Consider the following 19326-nt stretch of genomic DNA (forward strand, 5'->3'; position numbering starts at 1 on the left):
TATAATGAATGCATTCCTTTACACCCTGGGCTATTCTTAGGTTAAAATGCCATTGTTAACACGTCTTGTGTTTTAAGCTTTTTAAAAGAAGCAGGTGTTCTTGAGAAACTGTAAATTTTAATCCACTGCTACGCTTATTATGATGCATTTCAGCCATGTTCTCATCCCTGAGAAGAAGGCTGAGGTGTTTATTAGATTGGTTGGGAACTTCAATTTCCTTGCCTAGACAAGGAGCACTGGTGAGGTTACCTGGCCTTCATTAAAGCTTTTACTAGCTGGTATTTATAAAATTTCTTTCCTCTCTCATTACGAGGTAAAGCAAACAAACTTTTTCGACCCTCTACACCACTGTTTTTTCAAATATTAGCTAAAATCTGCAGAGAAGAGTTTTCCTATATCTTCAGCTTGGCGCATGATAGTGTTAGCTGCTTATGCGCCATTAAACCCAACAAAACACAACACTTAGTATCTATACACCTGGCGTTGTCCTGAGCTGACTGAAAACCTTGCGTTTGGCGTTCTTAGTAGATGCCCTTCTGTCAAAAAAAGAGAGCATCGTCATCGGATATGACTCGCATAATGTCATTTGGTGTACACATGATCGCTGGGTAAATAATGTGTGTGTCACAGATTTCCTTGGTTATTGTAGAAGCTATGGGCACAGGCAATAGTTTCTACAGGTGTACTGTTCTCACGGGCTTACAAGCCAACCACGCAGGCATGCAATCCATGGCCTCATGCTTGTAGCCTCGACTGAGCTGTGAACAACTTGTGTGATGTTGGCTGTCAGTATGACAGAGCTCAGAATAGGAAGAGAGATGGGGCCTTCAGTGGTGTCTTTTGGATATTCATTTTACAGAGCTTGTTTTGTGACACACGTGCTCATTCTTCTGTCTCACTATGAAAAATTGTTATAGACTTGTCTTATAGTCTTCCAGAATTAGTCAGAAGAATGTGCATAGTGCCACAAAACAAGCTCTTTAAAATGAGTGGTACAAAAGACAGCACTGGAGTCCCTATCTCTCTACCTATTTTGAGATCTGCCATTCTGACAGCCGACATCTCACAAGTTGTTCGTAGCTGAGGGGGGAATACAAGTGTCAGGCACTGGCTTGCATGCCTATGTGGTTGGCTTGTGAAGACATGAGAATAGCACACCTGTGCAGACCTCTGCGCTGCACTTGTAGCTTCCACTTTTCTGCAAACAACTTGCTGTGATGCGATGCACTGCCAGCGGGATGCATGAACTAATCTGCCTAAGCCACCTACATTGACTGGACTTGTTTTGGACTGTTTCATCATCTGACAGAACGTTAGGTGGAGGCTAAGTGCAGCCTTGCTATTTCTCAGACTTCTCCCTTCGTTGCTTTTTTGTGAAGTCTTTCGCAAATTATTGACCTCTTATGAACGCTTTGGCAAGGCATCACTAGGCAGCCTGCGAAGTGCCATCACTGTAGAAGCAGCACTGTCAACTTGTGCAAGAACAAGTTACAGCAGACAGGAAACCGTGCACTGCAAACTTCTGTTATGAGTCTGGATAGACTGTTGCAATGGGCCCCACCAATTTTTGTCACTTGGAGAGTAAAATAGCAAATGGAAACTTACTTTAGGGAAGTACTGTTGTTGCTGGCTGCTTTGTTATATTAATTAGAATTTGTCTGTGTTGACAGTCTACTTCACAACGCGTTTATCGCTTAACTCATACTGGTGTGGCTGCTAGTGTGCAGTCTTGGTGTACTCTGGATTGGTGACAGTGTGCAAACATTGCCAGCTACACTTTCATTTCCAGACTCAACAGCAGGCCTTCGAAAGCTGAGTTGAAGGCAACATTTCATTTGTTGGCAACTTGAATTTTGTTTATTCACTAACATCAGTTTAGGGAAAGCGTAGTCCATTTTGGCATCTCTAGCTATGCGACATGAAGCATTCACCTGCAGCATAACTGGCCTCACTTCATAAAGCATTGTAGCGTCCCATTAACATGCTTAAACAGGACTGGCACCACTTTTGAACAAATTCACTACAGGATGTTATCTCACATCTAAAGGCCCAAAAGATGAGAACAGTAGACAAGAGTGAACAACCTCTCGAGAGTACTATTGTTAAAAATGACACCATCAGTGAAAGCAGATGCACGTAGCTTCTTATGGCAGCTTGTTAGAGTCTTCATTAATATTTATGAAAGGTTTATGGTTATATTTGCATGTTCCTGTCATGAAAACTGTAAAAGAAAAATCTTGGTTGCCAGACGTTGAGCGCTTTATTCAAAATTCACGTCTGCATCCTAACAGAATGAAAGTGTTATTTTTGTATTTCTATTGACCATAGACAGGAATTGATTATTGGAAATCTGTGACATGGAAAATTATAATATGCTGTCGGCACACCTAATCCGTGAGAATGTCTGTGTTGGGTATCTCTTTAGCCTCTTCTTGGCCATGGTTAAGCCATTGTGCTGAGAAAAGGCAATTTATTTCTTTGGAATACCCTTCAGTTGGCAGCAGCAGTTGCGGCATCTGGACATCGACTGAGCCTGCCACGCAGGTGTTTCCGGCATAACCTGAGCAGCACAGCACACCACAGGCATCAAGGCAAGCCCTGGCAAGACGAGCACATCTGGTGACCACACGAGACCACGGCACGAGTACGAAGGCAACAAATCTGACTGTGCTGGCGTGGCCCCCTGGAATGGCGATATAAAAGCGCTACTTTGAGCGGCCCCCACCTTCAGTTGCCAGCAGCAGTTGCGACATCCGCACATCGACTGAGCCTACTCTCTTACCACGCAGGTTGGTGGCCAGCACTTATGTGAATCATAGCATTTGAATTTTTTTATGCCATAACTGTTGCTGCTGCTGCTGTAGTGCTATGTAGTGTCCAGCTGCTTGGCTTTTTTTTGACAGCTAACATACAGGTCGCAAGATTCTTTTCCTGTTTTTTTTTGTCTTCTGTGATGTTGTGTGATCAGAACGTTTTACCTCAGAGATGTCTAAGGAATTAAATAAGCTGTTCGAGGACTTCAAGCATGACCTTAAACAGGAGTTCTGTGTCTTGCTTAAAACCCTGGAGTGAGATCTCTGAAAGGACACTAGGGAAATTAAATCTAGTTTTACTTTCATAAACCAGGATTAAGAGGAAATGAAGAGTCAGTAAGTCGAGTTGAAGCGAAGCGAAAACATGGAACTCAAAGAAAACTATCAGAGTTGCAGGAAGAGCGTGATGTCCTTCTTGTGAACATGAGGGACGATGAAGTTAGGCTTGTTCAGAATGAACAGTACTTCAGGCCCTTTAGTATAAAGTAAAAGGTGTCCCGGAAACTCAAAGTGAAAATGTACTGGAAATAACAAAAAAAAAAACTGGCACAATCATTGGCTTGCCTTTCATGGACAGTTGCATCGAGGAGGGCCACCGTATTCCAACTCAAGATGAAAACAGGCCACCAAACATTGTCATTCATTTCGCACAAAGGTCAAAATGTGACTGCTTTCTTGAAAAGGCAAAAAAAATGCAACATAAAGTCTTAAGGACTTGGGATTGAGGAGGAGGAAACTGTTTACATAAACGAGCATCTGTGTCCAACCTTGAAGCACCTCTTTGGTAAAGTGAGTGCTAAGAAGAAGGAATGTGTTTGAAAATACATCTGGATGAGGAATGGAAATACCTTTCTACATAAATCTGTAACAAAAGACTTCCTTCATGTAACACACTTTGATGACCTAGGTAAAACTGTATAAACATGTTTGTTTTGCCTCCTAGGAAAGCGAAAGGAAAAACTAAACATGGGCCATAACCCATGTGTTGTTAACAGACTAGTAACAAACAAGACTCATTTGTCGTTTTTCCATCTTCATGTTTGTACCCTCAATAACAAAGATGGTGGGGCAATACTTCTTGAAAATATGGGTGTCCCTTTTGATGGGATTATGCTCACAGAAATACGCTACACAAAAGAATCGTGCATGCTCCATCCCTCTAGCCAGTGGTGTAAATCGTGGGGTGGGACTGGGGGTCCTTGCCTCCCGTTTGCTTAGTGGGGGGGTACACAGCATGCGAGCGTCCCTCCCATGAGATTCTTCCCGAGGCTACTCAGTCGGCATAAAATGATATGAGCAGCACGCGCAACAGGGGAAAGCTGGGGGAGTGAGGAGGCCTCATCCCTTCCACAGAATGGCTCAGCTGAATCAGATGTTCAAGAAACAGTGCTGTCATAATTACAATCTGCCAATAATCGGAGGGCATGTCATGACTCCGTGTCATAGTTTTTAATTTAACTTCAGGCCTCTGCTTTTCTTCTATCGAGCCAATCTGTGATTGTGACAGAGATGTCATTTGTGTTTGAGGGTCGGCACCCTATAAACCCTCGAAGCTTTCTTCGGGGTCTTTCTCTTGTTCGGGCCAGGTGAACGTCTTGACAGTGCGCAAGACAGCTGCAGACAGGTGCGACTCTCGCCTTGTTGGCATGCATAAAACAACTTCATATCAACTGGCCATATTTACTGAAAAATGAGGGAATGAGTTGAACACATTGAACAGTGTCCACCGCCGTCACTTTCAGTTTCTTAAAACTGCTGGTCCCATTAGAAAATTGCAAATGTCCCTTCCATCATCTGGGGCTCACACCTCCTATGAAGTAAAAATAAAGTAAGATGGAGGCTGTGATTATCGACCAAGAAAGTGTTGCTGGTTAAATGCTGTAGAAATAGCACAACCACTGAAATGAAATGCCTAAATGGCACCACGCATGCTTTAAATTGCAGAAAGCTACAAAACGTATCTTATACTCGGTGGTAGAGGTCTGCACAGGCCAGTATTTAGATTGGGCCCGGCCCTACTTGCCTCTACTTCGGTCCGTCCTATAGAGGTGATGGTGCCTGAAAAAAAAAAAAAAACCCTGAAGAATGGGCAATAGAAGACTTTTTTTTCCCAGAACAAGAAAAAAAAGTGGAAAAATTTCAAACTGAGTTATCTGCTCAATCCCACCTCACTATGCTCTGTAAAAATTGCTTATCTGCACAATCCCACCTCACTATGCACTGTAAAAATTGCTTTAAATGGGCTGTCTAGGAATTTGCCAAGCATCTGCAGCTGTTCACATCGTGGCAGAGTCTATATAGCTACCAACTGCTGACGTCAATCGAATGTCAGCAACTCCGAATTTCCATATCGTCTGTGTCATATGAAATAACCTGATTGTAGTTGGGTAATGTTCATAGGAAGCTGCACATTATGCTTGCGAGTGAGTGCATAGAAAAACTTTGGTATTTGCACTTGAATCTCAACGTGTGAAAAGACGCACAAGCAAGCCTTCCCTTACTTGCAGGAGGGAGGAGCCACACTGATGCGATGCTTTGTGTCAATTGTTCTCTGTGAAATATGTCACAATCTTTTCCTGAAAATGCTTTGCAGTATGCTTGTATTGGTTGGAAAATATATTTCTTTACTTATTTCTGAGTTGCAAAGCAACTGGGCTAAATTTAGTGCATTTTCGTCTTGTTCCACAATTTCGTATTTTTATGAAAGAGAAAAAACCTGAAAGGACTGTTTCTTCCTGAGCATTCAAAATTTCCTGAAACTTTACTTCTCTAGTCCGAACCCCACTGTGGCTTGCTATCTATTTCTAAAGAGCATGGCCCACCCAGGTGCTCATTCGGCCGTGCCCGTGCAGGCTGGTTTGCTCTTCGTGACGAAGCTTTGTTCTTAAAAAAAATAAATAATAGAAATACAGCCAGCAGCAAACAGACATCTGAGTAACAGCTGAAATAGTTGCAGAAAGCAAGAAGCACAACCGCCGGTTCATACCAGCGATGAATGCCCACTCAAGCTGGGCACAGCTGGAAAAGTGGGTTATAAATAGAGCACTGCCTGCCATGCTTTTCAGAGGCTCGTGAGGCAACACTTTAGAGAGAAATTTTTAAAAACAATGGCTTCAGTGCAAGCGTAACCTGGTCCTCTCATAACCACGCTAGGATGCTTAGTGACCCAATGCACTATGAGCGCATTGTTGCAGACTTCGGATTTGATTCAGCTAGTGGCTCAGGGGAAGCAGCTCATAAACATGCATTTTTACTTCGAGGTGCACACGGCTTTTACATGGCGAGAGACTTCGTACAGCAGTGAGAAATATGGAGTCATATCATTTACAGATAAGAAGAGAGCTCCCCTTCGAGCAGGACTGGTAGCTTCATGAATTCCGAACTCTCTACAGATACCAAGATAGGGATTGGCAACTCCAAGGACCACATCTGCATGGGTTATGCAAAGGTTGACCGAGGACCCAAAGTGTTTTCAATTAGTCTGCTTTTTGTAGGTCAGGAACGCAGGTGATGATACCATTCTACTGAAGTGGAGAGCATCCACAGTAAATGCGGCACACCAAAGAACTGTGCACATGCATAGGCACTATGCACGGTTTGTAGCTGGACTGTAATGGCTTTTCGCTAGGGGACGTTTCGGAGCCTTCACTCGTCTACTGTACAATTTGCTCCTCTTTATCGGCCCCAGTCAGCTAGGCTTCTGCTGACGGCGGTGGCTTTGTCAGTACCTCAGGCACTTGATAGGTTAGGGAGGGGGCAAGATAAGTGAGGAGGGCGCATTGCGCTTCTTGTCAAAGAAAACATCCAGTATGAGAGCATTGAAGAATTTAGCACAGTGACATCTGATTATGAGGTTCTGAGCTTGTATTGTAAAGGATGCATTTTCTCTGTTATGTATAGACCACCATCGGGAGGCATGATGAAGTTCAATTCTTTCTTAGATAAATTCTTCGGCCGGATGCCAGAGGAAGCCCTGGACCTAATATTGGGTGGAGACATTAATGGGAACATGCTGGTACCAATTTACAAATTCAGTCACTGATTGCATCTTGTGGGCTTACCAACGTGATCACTAAGCTGACACGTGTTACACAATAGATTACTTCTTTATAAGATGTATTCATAACAAATTTAAATGTTGATCTGACAACTGCAGATACAGTTAACACTGTATAAGCAATCATTTCGGCATATTTCTATTGGTTGAAAAGGCTCGGCAAGACAACTTCTGCAAGTAATCATGCCGCCATGTATTGAACAGTTCTATAATGCAATCAGGCAACAAACATGGGCCACTATTCTTAGAACACTGCAGAAATGGCCTATAACCATTTCATCGACAATTTTAATCACACATATCACATACATTTTGCTTTCAAGAAAATAAAGAGGCCATGCGGCGCACGAAAACCGTGGGTGACATGTGAGCTACTCAAAATTATCAGGCACAAAAATGGTTTATTCGCACATTTAGTAGGAAGGAAGGATTCATTAATATTCAGAGTTCACATCAGTCTGCAATAAACTAACAGCAGTGTTAAAAATCCAAAGACATGTAGTACTGCATCAGTATGCTCTGCGAAGGCACAATCTGCAGATCTGATATAACATGGAAAAAGGTGAACATTCTTCTGCATCCTAATGTGCAAAAAACATTCCCTAGTGTTATCGAGCAGGAAGAGCATTGGTGATCCATTTAATAAACTTTTCGCACTGCAGAGTACTGAGAGTCTTGAGCCTGCTAGCACCTTGGCACCTGATGCTGAGGCAAATATGTTAAATAATACTAGTTTGAACTAATTTTTTTCTCTGTCCAACAGACTGTGATGAAGTATTTGCATCTATTAATGCTATTAAAAACAGCGCATCGAAAGATTGGAATGTAATTCAGATAGCCCCTGCGAGGTAAGACTTGACTTGATCTGCCTGTGTTAACACTCATCTATCTACAATCTGATACTTTCAGCTGGTGTATGTCCTAAAAAAATGCAAGAAGCTCGAGTGGTAAACAAGGTAAACATAATATAGACAGTAGGGCGGGAAGAGCTCTGAGCTTTTTGCAACTGAATTTAAAGAACGTCTTTATGGAATTGAAGCAGGCTGCATATCAGGCTTATGTGCAGTCGATATTAGAGTATGCCTGCCCTGTGTGGGACCCGTTCCATCCTGTGCATGTTGATGCAATTGAGCGTATACAGTCTGTTGCTGCTCGGTTTGTTATGGGGGAGTTATGATTTCTCAGTGCTACCAATATGAAGCATGAACTCTGCTCGCGCCCTTTAGATGAACACTGCAAAAATCTGAGACAAATTGTTCTTTAGCATTTTTCACAAACAAAGGGGAATCATTGGTTTAAATTATTTACAGCAACCGCATTATGTTTCTTCTCGAAATGACCATAAATTGAAGATTCGTCTATACCAATGCTGCACTGATTTGTTTAAACAGTCATTTTTTCCACGTGCCATAAGCGATTGGAACATTACCAGAAGGTGTAGTTTGCCGCAAAACTATGGGTTTATTTTATGATGTTTTGTGCCCCCCGCTGTAATTCCCTAGTGCCGCTGCGGGTATTGTACAAATGAAGAATAAAAGAAATAGCCTTCATATTTACCGCGCTCAATTTTTGTCTGTCTTCTGAAAGGGCACTGAGAAATTAATACATGCAAGGATGGCATCATACCTACACCAAAATAAATTGCTACGCGACTTTCAGCACAATTTTGGATGACATCTGTCCACTGAAACAGCTCTTCTGAGAAGGAAATAATCATCGAATATTTTGTGAAGACGACGTTGGTGTTTGGTATATACTTAGACTTTCCAAAGGCATTTGACTGTTGCAAAGTTCTTCTTTCGAAGCTTCACAGATACTGTTTCCGTGGGAATGCGCAAGTCTTGCTGAAATCATATTTCCACTATAGGACGCGGTATACAGACCTAAACAATGTGAAGTCATCTACTCTACCTAATAACTCCGGGGTACCGCAGAGAAGCATTCTAGTACTGCTGTTGTTTTCTATTTGCATAAACGACATAATCTGCTGCACAAACAATGCACCGTTTGTATCCTGTGGAGATGATACATCTGTTTTCATTACAGGTAGTTGCGAAAGTGACATTGAACTGTGTGCAAATACAGTGTTGGCTGACATTCAGACATGGGTTGATGCAAGTCATCTTAAAATAAATCCAAATGAAACAAAGATTGTGTTAAACTTGCCGAAGGGAAAATGCATTTCTGAACCACTTAATATATGCCTAGGCACAAATATATTGGAAATAGTCGATTCTGTAAAGATCCTCGGTGTCATCTTTTCAATGCGCTTAACAAGAAATAAACACATAAATCACCTTTGTTGTTAAGTAGCCTCTGCAGTAGGGGTCTTATCCGGATTAAAAATTATACTTCCCTAAAAACTTAAAATCATGATCTACAGTTCCGTAGTGTTGTCTTTACTCCAATATTGTAACCTTCTCTGGGGCACAATTGGTGTCACAAACTTTTCTAATCTTCACTTACTCAAGAAGAAGGCCTTGAGATGTATAGCAAATAATCCTTACCATTGTCCTTCTCGTGATCTCTTTTTGCAATGTGATATTGCTCCGATTTCCACAATGTACAGTTACAGGTTGCAGGTATGCTTTAAGTCCTCTGTTAGAACCAGCGATAATATCTTAGCGGAAATCGCGAAGCTGGAAAAGAACTAATCTTGTTTCCATGCCCATCATGGTGAAACGTGGAATGTGCCCACGCCACGAATAAACTACTGCAAGGAATTTTTATCATACACACTCCCCTCTTTGTTAAATCAGTTGGAGCAAGAGTCGTTTGATTCTTTTTGTAACCCGAATTCTAAGATTAAGTTATTTTTGACGTCTTTACCTATGTGAAGTGTGTTGCATATTTTAGTCGTTCCCACAAAATTTGTTTTGATGACAACTGTTTATTCATGTCTACTCACATTCATTTTCGTTAATTGCTGCGTCCTCAATAACTGCTTAAAATATTGGTTATACTTGTGCGTTCTATCTATTTTTTTCTTTTTTACCTGTGAAACACTTGTGCAATTGCCATATCTTTATGCATGCCAATTTATAAGTGGGCGAGACCCGCATCAAGCCATTGTCACAGCTTTTTGTCCTGTCACCTCCTCTGAAAAAAGGGAAATTGTGGTGTCTGGTTCAGACCAGACGCATGACACGGGACCACGCAAGCGCAGTATGCAGAAACTCTCCTTTATTCGTCACAGTCAAGCCACTTATATAGGAAATCATATTGAATGACGATGGCGATATGTACACTGAAAGAAACGAAACTGAAACAAGAAAGGATACAACATCGCCTCCTGCTTGAAAATACAACATAGTAATTTACAACAACCAAAATAACACGAACTAAAACACTTATTGTTCAGGTAAAGAAAACCCAAATCTTTCTACAGGTCGGCGTACCCTAGTGCTTCGACGCAAAGGTTGCTCCACCGAATCTTCTAAAGGAGCAACCACTTCTTCAGTAACTTCAGCACTTGTTTCCGGCAATCGCAACAATTCACCCTGTTCAGCGCCTGCGCGGCTTTCAGGCCCAGCGGTACCCGAGTAGTGATGAGGCAATTCCCATGCCCATTGTTCTATTGTCTGCGATTGATTGCAGGGAACCCGAACTAGTTTAGACGCGTTCCAGCAACGACCGTCGCTCATCAAAAAGCTATTTTTGCCTTTTCTGCCGACAATCTTGAAAGGTCCCATGTAATTTACCGACGCTTTCCCACCGCCTGCTGGCTTGCGTACACGAACGAAGTCCCCTACTCTAAAGGCTGGTCTTTTCGCACCTCGCCTCCTGTCCGTATACTGTTTTGCATACATCTGCTTCGCCTTAACCCTAGCAGGAACATTCAAACCGGCATGGACACTCTCTCTTGTCGGCAAACCCACTGTATTGAGTCTTGTCCTTGGCTGACGCCCGTGGAGCAACTTAGCTGGCGACACACCCGTTGTCGCATGTGGCGTGGACCTATATATGCCGAGATAGTCAACCACAGCAGCCTGGAGGGGCCGTTGTTCCAATCGGGCAACCTGCATGAAATCTTTCAGCACGCGATTAAAACGTTCAATCGCGCCGTTTCCTTGTGGATAGTACAGAGAAGAACAACGATGCGCAATACCCCTCTCGCTCAAGAATGTTTCAAACATTTGCGATCTAAACTGAGGCCCATTATCTGTGACAATTTCTTCCGGATAGCCTTCTCGGCTGAACACAGTCTGCAAAAAATCGACCACACTCTGTGACGTTACTGTAGATGAAAAGGCAACCTCAGGCCACTTGGAATGATAATCGATCAGCGATATCATGTACCTACAGTTTGAAGGGGCCCAGTCAATTGGTCCCACTATATCCATTGCTAACTTCTGCCATGGTAGCGCTGTAAACGTCACCGGCTGCAGCGGTGCAAACGACGGTTTAGCGGACTTGTCCGCGGCCTGGCAGATATGACAAAAATGAATTGCTTCTTCTACCTGTTTATTCAAACGCGGCCACCAGTAAAGATCACGTAGTCTCTGCTTCGTCCTCACAATTCCTGGGTGACCTTCGTGCGCAAAACCAACCAGGAGCGAGGTTAATTCACTCGGAACAACTACCTGCTCGCCGCGCATCAAAAGGCCATCAACGAAAGAAAGCTCTTCCCGCACGTTAAAGTACGGCATTACTTCTGCTGGCAAAGCTTTTCTAGGCGCCCAACCATGTACCACGTGCACAACAACCTGTTGCAGTGTGCTGTCTGCAGCAGTGGCCACCTGCAGCCGTTCCTTTGTTAGGCACTCTGATATAACGGACACAATTTCTTCCTGCATCGTCTGCTGCGAATCACAGTCAAGCGGTAGGCGTGAAAGCGCATCGGCCACGACATTTTGCGATCCCTTTTGGTACTCTACGTCGAAGTTATAGTACAAAAGTCGAGCTGACCATCTCGATATACGCAAAGGTCGGCGTCCTGTACCGGCAGCTGAAAGTAACGTCACCAGTGCCTGGTGGTCCGTACGTAACAAAAATTTTCTACCCCACAAGTAGACGTGCCAGCGCTCGCACGCGAAGAGACAAGCAAGGGCCTCCCGTTCCCCAGCGGAGTACTTCCGCTCAGCAGGAGTCAGGGCACGTGATGCGAAGGCCACCGTGCGTACGCTGTCACCATCGCGTTGCTGAAGAACGGCTCCCAGACCCTTATCAGAAGCATCTGTCGTAACAATTACATCATGGTCTGGGTTAAACATTTGTATGACTGGGCTTGAAGACAAAGCTGTCTTAACAAGCTGGAAGCTACGCTCAGCCGCATCATCCCACGTGAACTGTTGACCAGACTGCAGGAGCCTTCTAAGCGGCTCGACGAGATCAGCAAATCGCGGCACAAACCGAGCATAGTAACCAGCGAGACCCAAAAATGACCTCAAAGTGGCAACATCGTGAGGAGCAGGCACTTTGACAATAGCGTCAACCTTAGACTGCAATGGTGTGAGCCCTTTTGAGCTCACCGTATGCCCTAAAAAGGATAGTTCTGAAACAGCAAATGTGCATTTCTGGTTGAGCTTCAAACCTGAATCACCAATGCGTTTTAGCACCTGGTGTAGATTCTTGTGGTGCTCCTCACGTGTCTTGCCCCACACAATCACATCATCAATGTAACAAAGTACGCCTTTACAATCTTTCAAAATATGCTGCATCATTCTCTGAAAGGCTGAAGGGGCAGATGCAAGGCCAAAACACACTCTCTTAAAACGAAACAATCCTTCGTGTGTGATAAAGGTGGTTAGTCCCCGACTTTCCGGAGTCAGTTCTAGCTGGTGGTATGCCGACGCTAAGTCGAGCTTTGAGAAGCACGTTCCTCCAGCTAGTTCATGAAGTAATTCCTCTGTATGCGGAAGAGGAAAAGCATCTGCAATTACTGCCTTGTTCACTTCACGTAGGTCCACACACAACCTAATTGAACCGTCCTTCTTCCTCACGACGACGATCGGTGAAATCCACTCCGATGCGTCGACAGGTTCAATTATATCTTCGGCCAGCAGGCGTTGTATCTCTACCGATACCTGTTGCCGTAGCGTGAGCGGCAGGCGTCGGAGTTTCGCAACGACTGGTTTCACAGATGAACGGCAGTTAACATGGTGAACAAAGCCTTTCACATGCCCTAACTGTTCCGTGAACAAGTGCGCAAACTGGTGCGTAAATTCTGAAGGCAGTGAATCAGGGCATGTCACCTGGCAGCAATTCAAGGTTGAGCCGTTGATAGTGATTCCCAGGCTCCGAACGGCATCAAGCCCCAGCAGCGAAGTGCCCTTGGTTGTGACATGAAAAAGCACACTGGCTCTGTTTCCCTTGTAAGATACGTCAGCAAGAAAGCAACCGCTTAACTTGATTTGTTCTCCGGAATAGTTGCACAAATTGGCAGTCGGCGGTCGTAATGAGTACGTGTCTGCTAGATATTTGTGGTAGTGCTCTTCACTGAGCAAAGAAACCGTAGCGCCTGTGTCGACAATCAACGACAATCTTATCTTCCCGATAGAAATGTTGGCTCGAATATCCTTCGCCGACGCATTACGGTCACCGATTTGAAGTACCGTGACGGCGTTGGCCTTCTCGGGCTTTCGAACGGCATATTTCTTTTTCTTCGATTTGCACATGCTTGAAAAGTGACCAATTTCTCCACAAGAGTGGCAACGCTTGTTCCTCGCCGGACATGCAGTCGAGTTAGCCATATGCGATGACGAGCCGCACCTGTAGCAACATCCTTGCTCAGCGTCTGACCTTTTTCACACATCTTGAATCTTGTTCACAGTGCTATGCGCGAATTCCCCGAGCTCTTGTTGTGTTTGCTCAATTTGCTTCCCGATGTCAACAGCACGCTGCAATGTAAGCAAAGACCCTTCATAAAGCAAGTGTTCACGTGTTGTTCGTGACGAAGTGCCTTCCAGTAATTGGTCTCGAATCATGCTATCGGTAGCACTGCCAAAATTGCAAGTAGACGCAAGGTCCCGAAGACTGTTTGTAAATGCTTGAAATGTCTCACCAGCCAGTTGTCGTCTTTGGTGAAACCGGCGCCGCTCCACCAAATCATTCGTAGCGCTCGCGAAATGCGTATCCAGTGCAGCAAGCGCGTCCTTGAACTGGTCCGCCTCTTCCTCCTTGTCCCCGGCCTTGGCGTCCGCAGTCACGTCTGCTCCTTGTGCAAGGATGCTGTAGAATACTCGCTGGCCTTCAACCCCGAGCGAGTTTAGCAGAATTGCCTTGCAACGCTTCGGCTTCAGTTCATCGCCGCCAATGGCCTCCAGGAAATTCAGGAATACGCGTTTCCACTGCTGCCAAGGCACAGCCGGGTCACCGGGTGCAGGCAAGAAAGGGGGCGGTGCTGGGAAACACCCGAGTGACATGGCTCCGATACTGATCCTCGCAATATGTGGTGTGAGCAAATTTCACTTATCTGCGTTCTTGCGCTCCTCCGGCGTTCTTGCGCTCCTCCAGCGTTCTTGCGCTCCTCCGGCGTTCTTGCGCTCCTCCGGCGTTCTTGCGCTCCTCCGGCGTTCTTGCGCTCCTCCGGCGTTCTTGCGCTCCTCCGGCGTTCTTGCGCTCCTCCGGCGTTCTTGCGTTACTCCTGGCCGCCGATGAGATCGTGGCTGCAAGGGCTCCGTGTCGCCTTGCACCGTAGGCGGTTCATCCTCGTCGCCAATATGTGGTGTCTGGTTCAGACCAGACGCATGACACGGGACCACGCAAGCGCAGTATGCAGAAACACTCTCCTTTATTCGTCACAGTCAAGCCACTTATATAGGAAATCATATTGAATGACGATGGCGATATGTACACTGAAAGAAACGAAACTGAAACAAGAAAGGATACAACAGAAATGAAAGAAATTGAAATTGAATTGAATTGAGTCTTGTGAGGGCATTTGGCATGCAACTGTAGCTGCAGCTCAACTTTTTCTTTACCAGTGATGCTTGTGAACAGCTTTAGGAATTTCCTTTAAAGGGGCCCTGTGACGTAGATAAAGCATAAAGTCTATTTTTTTCTATTCAGCGTAAGGGAGATTGTGATGCCTGAATACCAAAAGAGATTGCCAAAGTTGTAGTATTTAATATTTTAATCTTCTCCAGAAATGCTCGTTTTGAGCTTATGGTGTCACAACGCAGTGGCCATTTTCGGCAGCTCTGTTACTTATTGTCATGTGTACACTTACAGGCGTTTCACAGGCTAAGGTGTGTTGTCATGCCAGTGCACTGCTCTTGTAAATTGGCTAGCTGCACTGTCATAAAAACAAAAAAGAACAGTGAGGTACTTATGCTGTTGCATGAGCTCCAAGGTAGTGACTGCTGTGTGGTCACTGCAATGTTGTTTCTGAGATGATTGTGATGTATGTCAGAGGTATTTTTACTCAGTGATGTCTTTGAAGATGTTCTACGATATTTTCATGGCTTATCAATGCGGGTACATGAAATACATGTTTGCATACATGGTAAGATTTAGTTTGAGGTATATTTTTATTAGCCACTGTGTTCACGACTCAGTATGCTCAATCAATGCAGTAAATGGATAGATTGAATTCTTACTCAAATTCTGTCAGACACTACAGCAAAACTTCCATTTTGCGGACCCTCGGCCATTTCGCTCACATGCATGGTCTCTCCTAGAGATGCAGCTTGCAGTCCTGCTTGCGCTTATTTGCTTTGCCTTTGGGCTTTCCTTGCTAGTCCTTGAGGTCTACTGGGATACAGGACTTTTCGAAAAGACATGGTCGGGCTGTTTGGGGAACTTCTTGACTGATTCTGAAAGCAGTGGCATTGGATGGGGCCACTGCATTATCAAGCGTGTGCAGTTGTGGTTCTGATGGAGACACTGAAATGGCTCGGAATCATCACTCTAGTCATCATTGCCACAGCTCTTTGTTCAGGGTGTTTGCCTCCCTCAGAGTTTGCACACTTGTTGAAGCTGTTGTCCGAGTAAAGAGTTTTCTGGTTCGGGTAAGCTGGCTCCCCTGATAGTGTGTCACTGTAGTGCAGCGTTGCCCACTTTCTCTCCTGCTCTGTGTGGCCTCCAGTGAATGTGGGCCATCCTTTCTGGGTTCTCATCCAAAGTGGTTGATGTTTGCTTCGGAAGGGCTTTCAAATGTGAAGCCCAGTGCCAAAGAGCATATACACTACATTCACGTACTACTGCACAATGAGTGGACTATCGTCGTGATTGCTTTTTTTCCCTCCAGCAAGTGCCCAGTTTTGCTGATGCATGCTTCTGCATTCACAAAACACTCAGATGTTTGGTTTCTTGTCACATGATGTGATCTACTGAAGACCATTCCAACTTAATTCCTTATTGATTTCTGTAAAGAATCTTCAATTTTTAAAGAAAACATCATTCATCATATTTCCAAATGCTTGCCAAGACAATGAGTGCTATGATTCTATAACAAGCCAGTTGTCTGTAGCCGTCGCCTCGTCCTATGAATTCAAATGAAGTAGAAAGAAGGATATTTAGGTTAAAGAAACAGCATTGCATGGAAGACTGCTTTTTTAACCAGAATTTTTTTTGCATGTTTTGTCTTAATCTTGGAAGTTTGTTTGCTACAAATGGATGAATGGAATGAACACGTCCCACTTGATAGCCGTGTTCATAAAAGATCTTGTCTCCTTAATGTTGAGAGTAATTATTAGAACAATGGGTTCCAGCTGTCACTGTAGCAGGGGTTATCTTTAACACCATGTGGAGGGGTACAGGAGGCCATGGAGGTACTGGGGGTATGTTTATACAGAGTGGTGACTAGAGTATAGGTTATGTAAATCAATGCAACGATTATTAAAGGTTCACTTATGGTTCTGTTCAAAACACTACTGCTAGAAATATTCTTATGGGCAATCACTAGTTCATTTTGGTGTTCATCCTGAAGTGTGCATGGGTCTCTTCATACGGGCAGGCAAAAGTTCCTGGTAGTACCCATCCATGTCTTCGTAATAGCAGAAAGCAATGTGGTACAAAATTTGCACCCCCTTCCCCATGTTTATTAGAGGCCAACTGCCCCCCTCCTTTGCCGCCCCCCCTCTGTGCATGCCTGTGTGTTTATAACAATGTTGTTCTGAAGGTATTTCTTTGTTGTAATATTATTTGGGTTAACCAGGCACTGTTGTTAATGTATGGTATAAAGGGTGTTTGAAGTAACTTGAGCCAAGCATTTTGAAAAAGCGGTGCACCACAGCTGGGTGAAACCAATGACACATTGTTTCCTGCCGTGTGGCGTTCCTCAGGTTATGTTTTAAATTCAGCTTAATTTGTTAATTAGGTAATATTATTTATGCAAAAGTTTTAATATTCACCTAAGTGTCAAGCATGTTTCATTAAGTTGTAGAGGGGGTTAAGAAAGGACTGATCCAGTTTGATCCAGTTTTTTCCATTAACATATCTCTTATATGGTTCTTTTTTCCAGCATTTAATTATGGCGGAATATAGAAAGAAGCACACGATTCCGCTCTTGCACTTTCGTATTGTAGTGCTGCCAAATGCGTTTTAAGTGACTGATGCATGCGCATTCACTTCCCTGAAGTGAGTGGCATACACCATTGCCGAGATGCTCTTGAAAGTGCGTCAGCACATTTATTTGTTTATTTGTACATACTATCATTCCAAGCAGGACCAAGGTAGGAGTGGGTACAAGCATCAAAATGTGGTAAATGCAGGCCAATGCAATAAAACAGTCAGTACAGTCAATACAGTCAATAAAATACAGTTCTTAAAATGCAGTTCATAAGATACAGTCAATAAGATACACAATCTAAATGAACTAGGGCTTTAAATATACTTGGAAACAAGGGTATTACACTGCTGTTGGGATTGTGCGTTCACAATCTGGTTTGGAAGGCTATTCCAGTCGGATGCTGTGACAGGAAAAAAGGAGTCTTTAAAAACAGTCTTTAAAAATCTTTATACTGCGACGTGTTTATTATGTTTATTGCGAGTGATGTATATCTTTGTTTTATTTATATATTGTTATTTCTTCACCTGAACTAGACTGTTTATGGCACAATAAAACACTGTCTTTTTTCCTTTTGTCTGTGAGAAAGGAGAAAGAAATCAACTTTGGCATAAAGAGGGGCCCGGAGTCCAACAGTCAATATCGAGAGAAATTGAAGTGTAACACCCATCATTGTACCTGCTCAAGTTTAGAGACAGACTTTTTGTGGTATGGGCTCCATATTTCGCATGCCTACTCAAGTAGAGGTCGTACAAGCATTTTAAACGCTGTAAGTTTTGTGTCTGTAGAAGCCTGTTTTAAGACGCATCTGATGTAGCCTAATCTTTTGTTCCCTTTCACGCCATGATCTGTGATACCTGATGAGCAGGCCACCGACAACCAATTCCGGCAGAGCTTATATTGAGCTATCACACAGACAAAACAATAAGGAAGGGAACGCAGGGAATTCGCTTACTTCAGAATAGCCTCTGTTCTCTCTGTCATTGTGCCACCCGTCGAGCTGAGTGGGGGCCGCTCACTTGGGCAGGGTCAGTGCTCACATTTCTTTTGTTGAAAACTTGCTTTGGAGCACTGCAATATGGTAGCACATGAGCACGGTCACAGGGTATTTTTTCATATTTTATAGGCTGTCTTTAAATTCCAGAAAAAAAAATCACTCATGAGGTGCACTGGTAGAAAAAATTGGATTGGTTGTTTCTTAATTCCCCTACAACTTATGGAAATACATTTCGCCCTAAAGTGAGTATTAAAAAGTTTCATAATTATTATTTGTTATTAAGCTAATTAAGCTGGATATAAAAAATACTTTGAAGAGTGCCACATGATGGAAAACAATGTGTCATTGGTTTCACCCAGCTGCGAGTTCCTGCTTTTTTTTACTCCTTGGTTGAATTTAGGTGAAACACTTTTTGCTTTATTTTGCGACCAGGGAAACAGACCTCCAAGTGTTGCTTGTTTTAGTTCCTCACAAATGTCATGCACGTGCAAATTTGTGACCTGTACTTGATAGTGATGGTGTTGTTTACTGGTATTCTGTAGGGGGCAAAGAATTAATTAAGCTGTCTAGGGTCTCCTTTCATCCTTGGACACACTACGTTCATGATGGTGGACAATACTGCTGTGAAAAACACACAGGTTGATGCTGTTGGCTTGTGGTAGCACATAAGGATTTTCATGCATGTTTGGGGCTGGTGTGTAGTCATTTTCGTGCTGTTGTGCTGGGAACTGAAAAGGACCTTCTCTGCCATACATTTAGGTTCTCTTTATTGGAAATTTGCTTGTCTGCTTGCTGAATGAAGGCTTTTTTTGTGTGCACCAGCTGTAGACATGAATCGGTTAAGGCAAATTCATGACATGCTGTGATGTGTCGTCGGCAGGACAGATCAGTGATTCCGTCTGCAGGTTGAATCTCCTTTTACCTTCTTCTCAATCATATTGATCCAATGCACTGGGACAAGATATTTTTTTTTCTTCGATGTGTCTTCTTTACATGTTGGGCACGCAGC

The 19326-nt window shown here is 43.7% G+C and overlaps 1 long non-coding RNA gene across 3 annotated transcripts in view; it reads left to right on the forward strand.

Moving 5' to 3' along the window:
- The first annotated feature begins 2499 nt into the window (after nucleotides 1-2499).
- LOC149355317 (uncharacterized) overlaps nucleotides 2500-19326 on the forward strand; it is a 76214-nt gene continuing 59387 nt past the window's right edge. For all 3 annotated transcript variants that reach the window (XR_016291487.1, XR_016291488.1, XR_016291489.1), the window contains exon 1: nucleotides 2500-2789. This is a non-coding gene — a long non-coding RNA (uncharacterized LOC149355317). The remainder of the gene's footprint in view (nucleotides 2790-19326) is intronic.

This window comes from Amblyomma mixtum, chromosome 3 (genome assembly GCF_055824585.1).
Source record: "Amblyomma mixtum isolate Tamu chromosome 3, ASM5582458v1, whole genome shotgun sequence".
Taxonomy (NCBI): domain Eukaryota; kingdom Metazoa; phylum Arthropoda; class Arachnida; order Ixodida; family Ixodidae; genus Amblyomma; species Amblyomma mixtum.